Consider the following 11,787-nt stretch of genomic DNA (forward strand, 5'->3'; position numbering starts at 1 on the left):
ATGGATTTAAGAAAAGTGAATGAACAGATGGAAACTATGGGAACTCTTCAGCCTGGACTTCCATCTCCTACTCAGTTGCCTAGAGAATGGCCTCTTTGGGTCATAGATATTAAGGATTGTTTCTATTCTATCCCTCTGGATAAGGAGGATATGAAAAAATTTGCCTTTTCAGTGCCCAGCGTTAACTTAGCTGAGCCTTATAAAAAATATGAATGGACAGTTTTGCCACAGGGAATGAAAAACAGCCCTACTATGTGTCAAATGTATGTTGCTGCTGCTCTTGTCCAGTAAGAAAAGCATTCCCAAAAGTTATGCTATTACATTACATGGATGACATTTTGGGATGTGCAACTGAGGAACAAATGTTAGAGGCATGTCTACAAAAGACCATAGAAACACTAAGGAATTACAAATTATACATAGCACCAGAAAAAATTCAAAGACATGCTCCTTTTCAATATTTAGGATATGAAGTATACCCTAAGGTGCTTACAGTTCAAAAACTCTCCTTAAGAACAGAAAAGCTAAACACATTGAATGATTTTCAGAAATTGATAGGAGATATCCAATGGATGCGACCAGTGTTAGGTTTGACTACCTATCAGTTACAACCATTATATGACATTTTAAGGAGACAGTGCTTTAAATTCACCACGCCTAGCTTACAAAAGAAGCTCAAGAGGCTTTGAGAGAAGTTGAACTGGCTTTATCCAATGTGGTTGAAAGAGTCACTCAAAACCCTTGAGATATCAGTTTTGCCACACAAGAGGCACCCACAGCAGTCCTTCATCAAGGACACAGTGTGATAGAGTAGGTGAACCTCCCGCACAACCAGATCAAAGCCTTACACCCTACCAAGTGCTTGTGGCTAGAATTTTATTAAAGGCCACTAAGCGAGCAGTACAATTATCTGGGACAAGACCTGATAAGATATACATCTTTTATACCAATACACAAATTAATGTGTGTTGTGAGACCATCCCAGAGTGGCAAATTTTATTAGCCATGGCTCCAAATTTTTTACATGGGTCTCCATTAAAGATAACCAGACTATTACATAATTGGCGATGGACTCTTGAAGAAAAAGTTTCTAAAGTTCCTCTTCAAGGACCAACTATCTTCACGGATGCATCCAAACATAATATTTGTACTATGTACTCTCATGATCTAACTATAAAGAGAGTAGTCAGAACTCCTTTTCAGTCCACTCAGCAGAATGAATTGTATGCGATCATTCTAGCTCTTACTTATTATCCAGGAGACATAAATATAATATCTGATTCGGCCTATTCAGTAGGTGTGGTACAAAGAATTGCCACAGCCCAAATAAAATTTGCAGCCTCTAATATATATCAGCTCTTTAAGAAACTTCAAGAGCAAGTGAGAAAGCATCCAGGTAAGATCTATATATTACATGTCCATTCTCATAGTGGACTTCCAGGTCCCATATTTGATGGCAATTCAAAGTCAGATAGCCTTCTAACTATGTTGGTCAATACCCCTTTGTTCCAAGAAGCTCAGGCATCTCATTCTAAATATCATCAGGCTGCTTGAGCTTTACGTGTACAATTTGGAATAACAAAAGAGGAAGCTAGGAGCATAGTAAAAGCCTGTACGGCTTGCCTTCCTTTCCACGCTCCTACACTGCCCCCAGGGAAGAACCCTCGTGGTTTGAGACCCAATGAAATCTGGCAAATGGATGTGACCCATTATAAATCTTTTGGTCATCTGTCTTTCATCCATGTTGTGGTAGACACCTTTTGGGGATTCACTTTTGCAATGCCAGCAGCAAAAGAGACAGCCCGAGTGGTCACTGAATTCCTCATACAAGCATTTGCCATTATGGGGTGCCACAAGCAATAAAAACAGACAATGGTCCTGCTTATACTTGAAACATTTTGCACACTTTTGTGCACAGTATAAGATTTTACACACCACAGGCATACCTTTTAATCCTCAAGGACAGGCAATAGTGGAGAGGAGAAACAGAGATATTAAGACACTACTCCAAAAACAAAAGAAAGGGGGAGCCACAGGTAACCCTAGAGAACTTCTAAATCTAGCTCTTTATACTATTAACTTCTTGATTTTTGACAAAGATGCACTGGCTCCGGCTGACAGGTTTTATAACCCACCGGAAGGTCAGTGTCCAGAGCGAGCAGCTCCACTATCTTTAGATAATCGCCAGGTGATGTGGAGAGACCCAGAAAGTGGTGAATGGAAAGGACCAGATAGGCTAACTGCTTTGGGGAGAGGGTTTGCTTGTATCTCTGCAGGTGGAGAAGGAATCAGATGGGTGCCAATGAGCCATATTTGCATTGTCCATCGCAGAGAGACGGAGCAGACCTTTGAAACAAAGGAGAAGACCCAAGAAATATCGGGTGGTGCTGTTGCTGATTGTGCTCACCATTGAAAGAGCGTGGCAGTTATGGCGTTTGACTCATGGACATCAAAGATTGTTGGACTTCAAAACCCTCAGGAATCATTGGATTCTCTGAGCCATAGGACTTGAAAACCCTCAGGAATCATTGGATTCTCTGAGACATAGGACTTGAAAACTCTCAGGAATCATTGGATTCTCTGAGAAATGATAAGACTGTTACAACACTTCAAAATCTGCTGGAATCATTGGATTCCCTAACACATAAAAAGACTTTTTCAGGACTTCAAAACTCAGGGGATTATTGGATTCCCTGACATGTGAAACAATGGACAATAGATTGGTTTTGGACTATCTCTTGGCTGCTGAAGAAGGTGTATGTGTGACTGTTGTTTACATACCTTCCTTCTAGGACTTCTGGTGATCTTTTCCAACACCATGTTGATTTATATTGTTTGCTATTCTGCCACTTGTGTGTACAATTCATGTTTGTTACACCACATTGAGCCTGCACTGACTGAGGTGAGGGTCATCCCTAATAGCCTCTCAGTATTGCTATGTGCTTGTGTAATACCTCCCATGCTGATGGGTTTGTGCATATAAGACCCTTCAGCCCAGAAACCGCTAGCAACCCCCATTTCCCTTTGGTGCTTTTCATCTCCTTCCTGAGATGTCAGGTAGGGCGTGATCATCTCCTTTTAGTGCTTTCACCGCTTTTTCTGAGAAGTCAGGGAGGCTGTGATCACCTCCTTTTGGTGCTTTCACCTCCTTCCTGAGAAGTTAGGGAGGCTGTGATCACTCCCTTGGGGCTCTGACCTCCCTGAGGAGTCAGGGATGGCATGACCACCTGTGTTCTAAAATAAAAGAAAGCGGAGATGTAATGGGCTGAGGTTTGAGCTGATGCACTGAGGTCCCAAGTACATGAAGCTAGATAGTAATTGGGCTATACTCTATTAATATACATGATTGGATAAAGAATGGTCCCTGCCCACTCTCCTGCAAGTCCTGATGTGTTGTATAGGAAATGACGATTTTGGTGGGTGGAGGCAGAGAGAGAGAGAAGAGAAGTTGGAAGAGAGGGGCTGAGTTCGAGACTCCGAAGTTGCTGGTTGTGTGGCTGCTGGTCGAGCTAGTCTTGACTCAGCTGCACACATTGCTATCGCCGATTCTCTTCCACCTCCGATCCTTCTTCACTGAGAATAAAGACTGACGATTTTCCCCTAACCTGAATTCCTGTCTCGTGCTGATCTTAAAATACACAATCTTAACAATTGTGTATCTTGTCTTAGGTCTGCTTAATTGTGCAACAATTCTTATGTATTTTCCTTAAGTTTTCCTGAATAGTAAATATTTACATTGTTTCTCAAAGTGCAATGATATAGTAACATATCCATATGTTACAAATTGTTCAGCCATTTCCAGCAATGGTAATGTAACATTTTTTCCCCTTCCCAATTTCTTGATACTGCAACAAGTGCTATATAAATACTTTACACAGCAACCTAGATTTTGATAATTTTGCCTCCTTTTGCCTGTCAGTTTTTTGGGGCAAGAAATCACTATTTAACAAAAACTTTTGGGAAAACCGGAAAAGTGATCTGGTAAAATTGGGCATAGACCAACATCTCACATCATATACTAAGATGAACTCGAAATGGGTACATGATTTAAATATAAAGGATGATATATAAGCAAATTAGTGGAACAGTGAAGAATCACCTGTCAAATCAAATGAAAGGGGAAGACTTCATGACTAAACAATATAGAGGTTTACTGGAGATAAAATGGATAATTTTGATTATGTAAAATCAAAAAGGTTTTGCATAAACAAAACCAATGCATCTAAAATTAGAAGAAAAGCAGAAAGCTTGAGAAAAATCTTTGCTACAACATTCACTGATAAAATTTTCATTTCTAGAGTAGGGAACTGAATCCAATATATAAGAAGAAAAGTCACTCTCCAAATTAATAAATGATCAAAACTTATGGACAGACAGCAGAAGAAATCAAAACTATTAAGAACCATATAAAAATTCTCAAAATAATAATTAGAAAAAATCCAAATTTTGATTACATTCATCATTTGGATTAAGATGACCAAAAAAGGAGTGGGGAGAGGAAAAACAGGTATGTCAATACAGTACTGGCAGAATTGTGAATTAGTAATTCTTTTTTGCGGCAGCAAAAAATTAGAAGCTGACAATTGGGCATTAACTGGGGAGTGACTGAACAATTTATGGTATATGAATGTGACAGAATACTACTATATTATAAGAAATGATGAAAAGGATGATTTTAGAAAAACCTTGGAAAATCTGAATTAACTGATGCAAAGTGAAGTGAACAGAACCAGCATAATGACCAGAACAACAGATATCAACAGAAATATTAAGATAATCAACTTTGAAAGACTTAGAAAATGAGATTAATGCAATGACTCACCACAATGCCAAAGGATTCATGCTGAAAATGCTATCTGCTTTTAGAGTACTGTTGAATTCAGAGTACAGATTGAAATACTCTCATTTCTTTTCACACAGATATTGAGCAAAAAAAAAAAAAAAAAAAAAAACTCAAAAGATACACATACATAGCTGTAATTATCTAGTCAAACAAACATCCACATTAGTCATATCTGAAAATATCTGTATCTTCCTCTATTTTAAAAAGTTTATCAGTTCTCTGTCAGGAGGTGAGCAGTAAGTTTCATCTTTTGGCCTTGTAATTTATGTTTTGTTAATCAGCATTTTAAAGTCGTTGTAAGTTGATTTTCTTTGTAATGTTGTCATTGTGTAAGTTCTATTTCTGCTCACTTCACCCTGCATCAATTCATAGAAGTCTTCCTACTTTCTTCTGAAATTATCCATTTTATTATTTCTGATGGCACAAAAATATGTCTTTACATTCATGTCCCACTATTTATTTAGCCATCTCCAATAAAAGGCTATTCTCTTGGTTTTCAATTTTTGGCTACTACAAAAAAAGCTATTATAAATATTTTTGTATATAAAATTTCTTTGATTTATTGAGATGAACACAAAGTGGGTAAACAAATTTACACAAAACAATGATTTAAACAAAAAGGGTGAATTGTATAACTGTGTCAGAGTATGAACAGTTTGGCAGCTTTCTGATCACATATCTTCCAATTTATTTCCAGAGTGGCTAGACCCATTTCATGGTTCCACAAAGAGAACACTGATGGATCTGTTTTTCCATAATCCCCCTAGCATTTGTCACTTTCCTCTTTTATCATTTTTATCAATCTAATGATTGTAAACTGGAATCTCAAAGTTACTTTAATGTTCATTATATCGGCACCACCCTAGCAGAATGAATCTGAAGAGGTTTCGCAGTAAATAAAGCAACCCTCACTCTATTCTTTGCCTTCCACTTTATCCTACCCTTCATCATCATAGCACTAGCCATTGTACACCAACTTTTCCTTCATGAAACAGGCTCTAACAACTCTTCAGGTGTTAACCCAGACTCAGACAAAATCCCCTTTCATTAATACTACACCATTAAGGACACCTTAGGCCTAATACTACTATGCCTTGTACTCCTCCTTCTAGCCTTATTTTCACCAGATTTACTCGGAGACCCGGACAACTTCTCACCAGTCAACCCAGTAAATACCCCTCCTCACATCAAACCAGAATGGTACTTCCTATTTGCATATGCAATTCTCAGCTCAATCCCCAATAAACTAGGTGGAGTACTTGCTCTACTAGCCTCCATCCTCATCCTACTAATCATCCCCCTACTTCACACAGCCAACCAACGAAGCACGATATTACAAGCAGTGTCCCAAACTCTATTCTGAATCCTTACTGCCAACCTAATCACACTCACTTGAATCGGCGGTCAGCCCATACATAGAACAACCATTTATTATTATTGGCCAACTAGCTTCTATGCTCTATTTCCTACTAATCATTGCCCTTATACCTCTTGCAGGCCTATTTGAAAACTATATATTAAAACCTAAGTGAAGAGTCCAAGTAATTTAATCAAAATACTGGCCTTGTAAGTCAGCTATGAAGGTAAAACCCCTTCCTAGGATCCATCAGGAAGAAGGCATTATGCCCCACCATCAATGCCCAAAGCCAATATTCTCTTTAAACTACTTCCTGTACCATTGAAAAATTCTTTTTTTTTGTTGAAAAATTCAATTTATATACTATCTCAGTATTAAAATTTTTTTTGTAAAAAAGCTTATTACATAACATTTATGCTATAAGACATACTTACATGGAGGACATTTATATTAACTCCCCTACCATATAAGCATGTATTTTACATATAATGTATTTATAAATATTTATGTATATAGAGCATACATTTATAGTCCACTATCATATATATACATAGTCTATATAATAATAATAATCTATTCAGAGTATATTTATATGACTTTTTATAGCTAAGATTTCATCCTTTGAAAACTGCATTTATATATATATGTATATATATATTTTATCATTTAGCTATAGGGTAATTGTTCTTAGTTTTAGAAATCTGATTTAGTTCCTTATAGATCTTGGATATATGATCTTTACTAGAGAAACTTGTTGCAAAGTTTTTTTCCCCCAGGTACCTATTTCTTTTCTAATTTTCACTACATTGTTGTTGAAAAGAATTAAAGTTTATATTATCAAAATTCTCTGTTTACTTCTTGTGTGATCCTTTCTATTACTTGTTTAGTTATGGACTACTTCCCTATCTACATATCTAAAAAGGTAATTTCTTTGTTGCTCCTTAAATTTGTTTATGATATAACCTTTTACATATAGTTCATATATGTCTTTCAAACTTACCTTGGGTATGGTGTAGGTGTTGTTTTAACCCTAATTTCTGCCAGGCTGCTGTCCAGGTTTTTCAAAAGTTTTTATTAAATAATGAGTCCTTCCTCCAGCAAAAAGGGTTTGGAAGTTTATCAAACATTGTGGTATTATGTTTGCTTTTATATGTTATATATTTAATCTGATTTATTAGTCTCTTTTTAAAATCAGCACCAAATCATTTAAATTATTTCTATCTTTTGGTTTGATATCTAGTTGATAGATTCCCCCCTTCTTTCCCATTTTTACTATTACCCTTGAGATTCGAGGAATATATTTTTTTCCTAGTTCCATAAAATTTTCTTTTGAGAATTTTGTTTAGACTTGAAGAAAGAAATTGGTTTAAGTAATATTGTTATTTTTATTATATTGGCTCACACTATCCATGAACAGTTAAATGTTTCTCCTTCCCCTGCCCCTCATGATTTAGGTTTATCTTTCTTTCTGCAAAGAATTTTATTATTAAATTCACATAGTCCCTGGGTGAATCTTGGTATAAATATACTGCCATATATTTTAGTTAAGAGAATAGAGTCCTAAAAGGATTTAGGTAGAGAAAAATTATCCTGTAAAAATGAGGTATGCAGAAGCAATAATACAGGAAATAGTGTGTTCTGAGAGTGTTGAGATTTAGGTTTTGGAGTTCCCTTCTGTCAGGGAATGAATATGATGAGGGGTTCCTGGTGGTCAGGGAGTTAAATGATATGGTCTAGTGGCAGGTCCGGGGTTCAGGGAACCAAATGGACAGGTTAGGCTCCCCTAACCTTGGGATTTGGCACAAGAGTAGGGAATTTTAGGGAACCCTCTTCTGGTGGCACAGAGATTCTCTGTAAAGGAATTTACAAACCTGAAAAGGCTAGACTGATAAATGAGGTGTATTATTGGCACTGGGAAGTCAGCCTTTACTATGCAAGAATAGAAAGACTGAATTCCTCAGTGGAGGAGTTCTGGCAGAGAGAGAAGTGAAGTTTAGAGAAATCCCGACAGAGAGGCAAAAGATAGGTGAGGGAGATAGAGAGAGGGTAGCACTGGAAGAGAATATTATTCCAGTGGGCAAAGGTTTCCTTGGCAAAGCAAGCATGGCATAGCCTAGCATGGCATAGCATGGCATGTCAGGCCTCTGCAAGGAGTTGTTCCAAGTTGGCTCTTTTTATCTATAAGCTGAGTTTCAGCTTGGGCTGGAATTTGAATAGAATTGAATAAGTCTCTTTAATTCAATAGGGTTGGAATTCTTTAGCATAGGACTGAACCAACCCCACCTACATAAACCACTTTATCTGATTCCCTGGGGTGGTCTCTCACTGAGGCAGAGTTGAAGGAGATAGTCTCCTTCAAGGAGTTTTAGAGTTTCAGGGTCCTTTCTTTAAGAGAACTAGTCAGTGTAATGAATTTCTGAATTAGTTTATACTTTTGTTTAGAAAATTGATTACTGTATTAAGTAACATTTTTTTTTATATTCTTAATTATAATTTAATTTGGGTTTTTTTTTTTTTGGACAAACTTCAAACATGAATTCTGCTGTTGTATTTATGAAACCTTATTGAGTAAAGGATTTCAGGATAACTTTCTATGAAAAACAAAACAAAACACCAACCAAACCAAAACTAAAACTTTGGACTGAGATTGTCTCTATATTTGATCCTACAAATTGGGATTTTCATGACATAAACATGTAAATATGCTACAGAATTTATTTTGCTAGATTTATTGTTTCAAGTATGCAATAAGTTGGTATGAAATCATCCCTTTCCTGCTATAGCCTGTATACTCTGTCTCTAATCTCTCAGAATATATTTTGTTCAATGCTCTCAAGTACTCTGAAGAGTTACAGGTTGTCTCTTTTCTTTGTTATTTGCCCGATCTGCCCACCATCAAGTCATTGATTGACATAACATTAGAGTCCTATAACTAGCACCCCAATTTCATCTAAACATTTAACATTGGTAGCATTTAGAAAAGAATACTTACTTTACAGATATAGCAATAACAAATAGATAAACATTTTCCTTAACACTTCTTCCTTCATCTACCTTTGTCTAGGGGTATAGATTTAAATTTTAGCCTAGTTCCTTTACAATATGAACCATACCATGTTCATGCATGTTGCATGCAGTTGGATGAATCTATGCCTTTGCTACTATGGGGCTAGAGTCCCAAAGATTACTTCCAAAGGTGTCTTTGCTCCTTGAGGGATTGATGCTACATTGACTGTAAAACTCATGTGATACTTTTACTCCCAGTAAAAGTTGAAATATAGTTGAAATTTGCAGGCCTTTTGAAAATTTAAATAAATCAAAAAAGCTCCTTTACAGTATCTGATTAATTACCTAGAACTAGTTTTAGAATGTCCATGAATGTTCCAACATTGCTCTAAGGCACTTCTCTTATCTATCATCATGATTATTCCAGAAGCCAGTTTCATAGGTTCTCTTTGAAGAGAGACACTGTCTCACATATTTTTGAGTATTTGCTCAGGGATGCACATTAAATCTTAATGAATTTGTAAATTCTATATTGTGAAGAATGTAGAATTTTCTTTATTCACATTATCACATTATTTCAAAGTTAGATTGACTCTTCAATGTTCATCTAGCTTAGCCTTTAACTAAAAATGAATCCTTCACATAACATACTTGATAAGTAGTCGTTTAGTGCCTGCTTGAAAACTTCCAGTGAAATTTACTGTTTCCTGAGGCAGCACATCTTACTTTTGTATTACTCTAATTGTTAAGAAGTTTTTTTATTTCCCTCCCAAACATAAAGCTTAAATGTACATTTTTTGTAATTTTTATTTATTGCCCCTAGGCATAGACTCTAAAGCCAAATGGAAAGAATACAATACCTTTTCCATGTGACAGACCCTTAAATATTTGAAGATTGCTCCTTTGAGAATAGAGATTGTTTTATAGTTTGAATTTTTGTCCCTGGTGCCTAGCATAATGCCTGGCACATAACAGGTGATTTATTACCTTCTATAGATATAATTATTACCTTCTATAGATATAATTATTTTCATCAAAATATTATTATCCCATGGTTCTAACTCCATGCAGATAACTCCCATATTCATATTTACATAGTCAACTTTGGTCTCTCTCTTGAACTTCAGTCTTTATTACCAACTACCTTTTGGAAACTTTGAATTGGATGTCTCACAGATGCTGCAAATTGACATGCATCCAAAAGGGAATTTAATATCTTTACCCCCAAACCCTCCCCTCTCCTGAACTTATTACTATTTTTTGTAAATAGTATTTTTTTCAATTAATATAAAGATAATTTTCAACATTTTAAAAAGATTTTGAATTTAAAATTTTTCTCTCTCCTATATCAGCAAGCATTCGATATCGGTTATAAATGTATAATCATGTTAAACATATTTCTACATTAGTCATATTTGAAAGAAAAAACATTACAAAAGGGAAAAACCATGAGAAAGAAAAAAATTTTAAACAATGAAAATAGTATGCTTCAATCTGCATTTAGATTCCCTAGTTCTTTCTCTGGATTTGGATAGCATTTTCCACCATGAGTCTTTTAGAACTGTATTGGATCATTATATTGCTGAGAAGAGATAAGTCAATTGTAGTTGATCATTGCACAATGTTGCTGTTGCTATGTACTGTGTTTTCCTGGTTCTGCTCACTTTACTCAGTATCAGTTCATGTACGCCTTTCCAGGTTTTTCTGAAATCTACCTGTTAATCATTTATTATAGTACAATAGTATTCCATTACATTCATATACCACAACTTGTTCAGCCATTCCCCAACTGATCTGCATTCTTTCAGTTTCCAGTTCTGTACTACCACAAAAAGCTGCTATAAATATGTTTGTACATGTAGATCCTTTTTTCCTTTTTTTATAATCTCTTTGGAATATAGACCTAGTAGTGATATTGCTGAATTAAAGAGTGTGCAATTTGATTGTCCTTTAGGCATAGATCCAAATTGCTTTCCAGAGTGGCTGAATCAGTTCACAACTCCACTCAAGATGCATTAGTGTCCCAATTTTCCCCACATCTCTTCCAACATTTATCATTTTTCCTTTTATGTCTTATTAGCCAATCTGATAGGTATGAGGTGGTACCTCAGAGTTGTTTAAATTTCATATGACTATAGATAGTATTAATTGCTTCTGAAAGCTTCTGTTTATATCCTTTGACCATTTGTCCAACTGGGGAATGGCTCATATTCTTATACATTTAATTCTGTTCTCTATACATTTGAGAAATAAGGTCTTTCTCAGAAACGCTGGCTGTAACAATTGTTTCCCAAGTTTCTGCTTTCTTTCTAATCTTCATTGCATTGGTTTTGTTTGTACAAAAACATTTAGAATTAATGTAATAAAAATTATCCATTTTGCATTTCGTAATGTTTTCTATCTTTTGTTTGGTCCTTATTACTATTGAAGGTATTCCCAGTCTCCCAAATCTGCAACCTGTGTTTCATCCTCAACTTCTCACTGACCCTTGGCTTACTCCGGACCCATTATCTATCTTTCTGACTTTTGTCTTGCCACTGGACTTTGATGGCTCTAAGCAGTGATGCTGATATCATTGTTC

Source organism: Sarcophilus harrisii, chromosome 1, assembly GCF_902635505.1.
Source record: "Sarcophilus harrisii chromosome 1, mSarHar1.11, whole genome shotgun sequence".
Taxonomy (NCBI): Eukaryota; Metazoa; Chordata; class Mammalia; order Dasyuromorphia; family Dasyuridae; genus Sarcophilus; species Sarcophilus harrisii.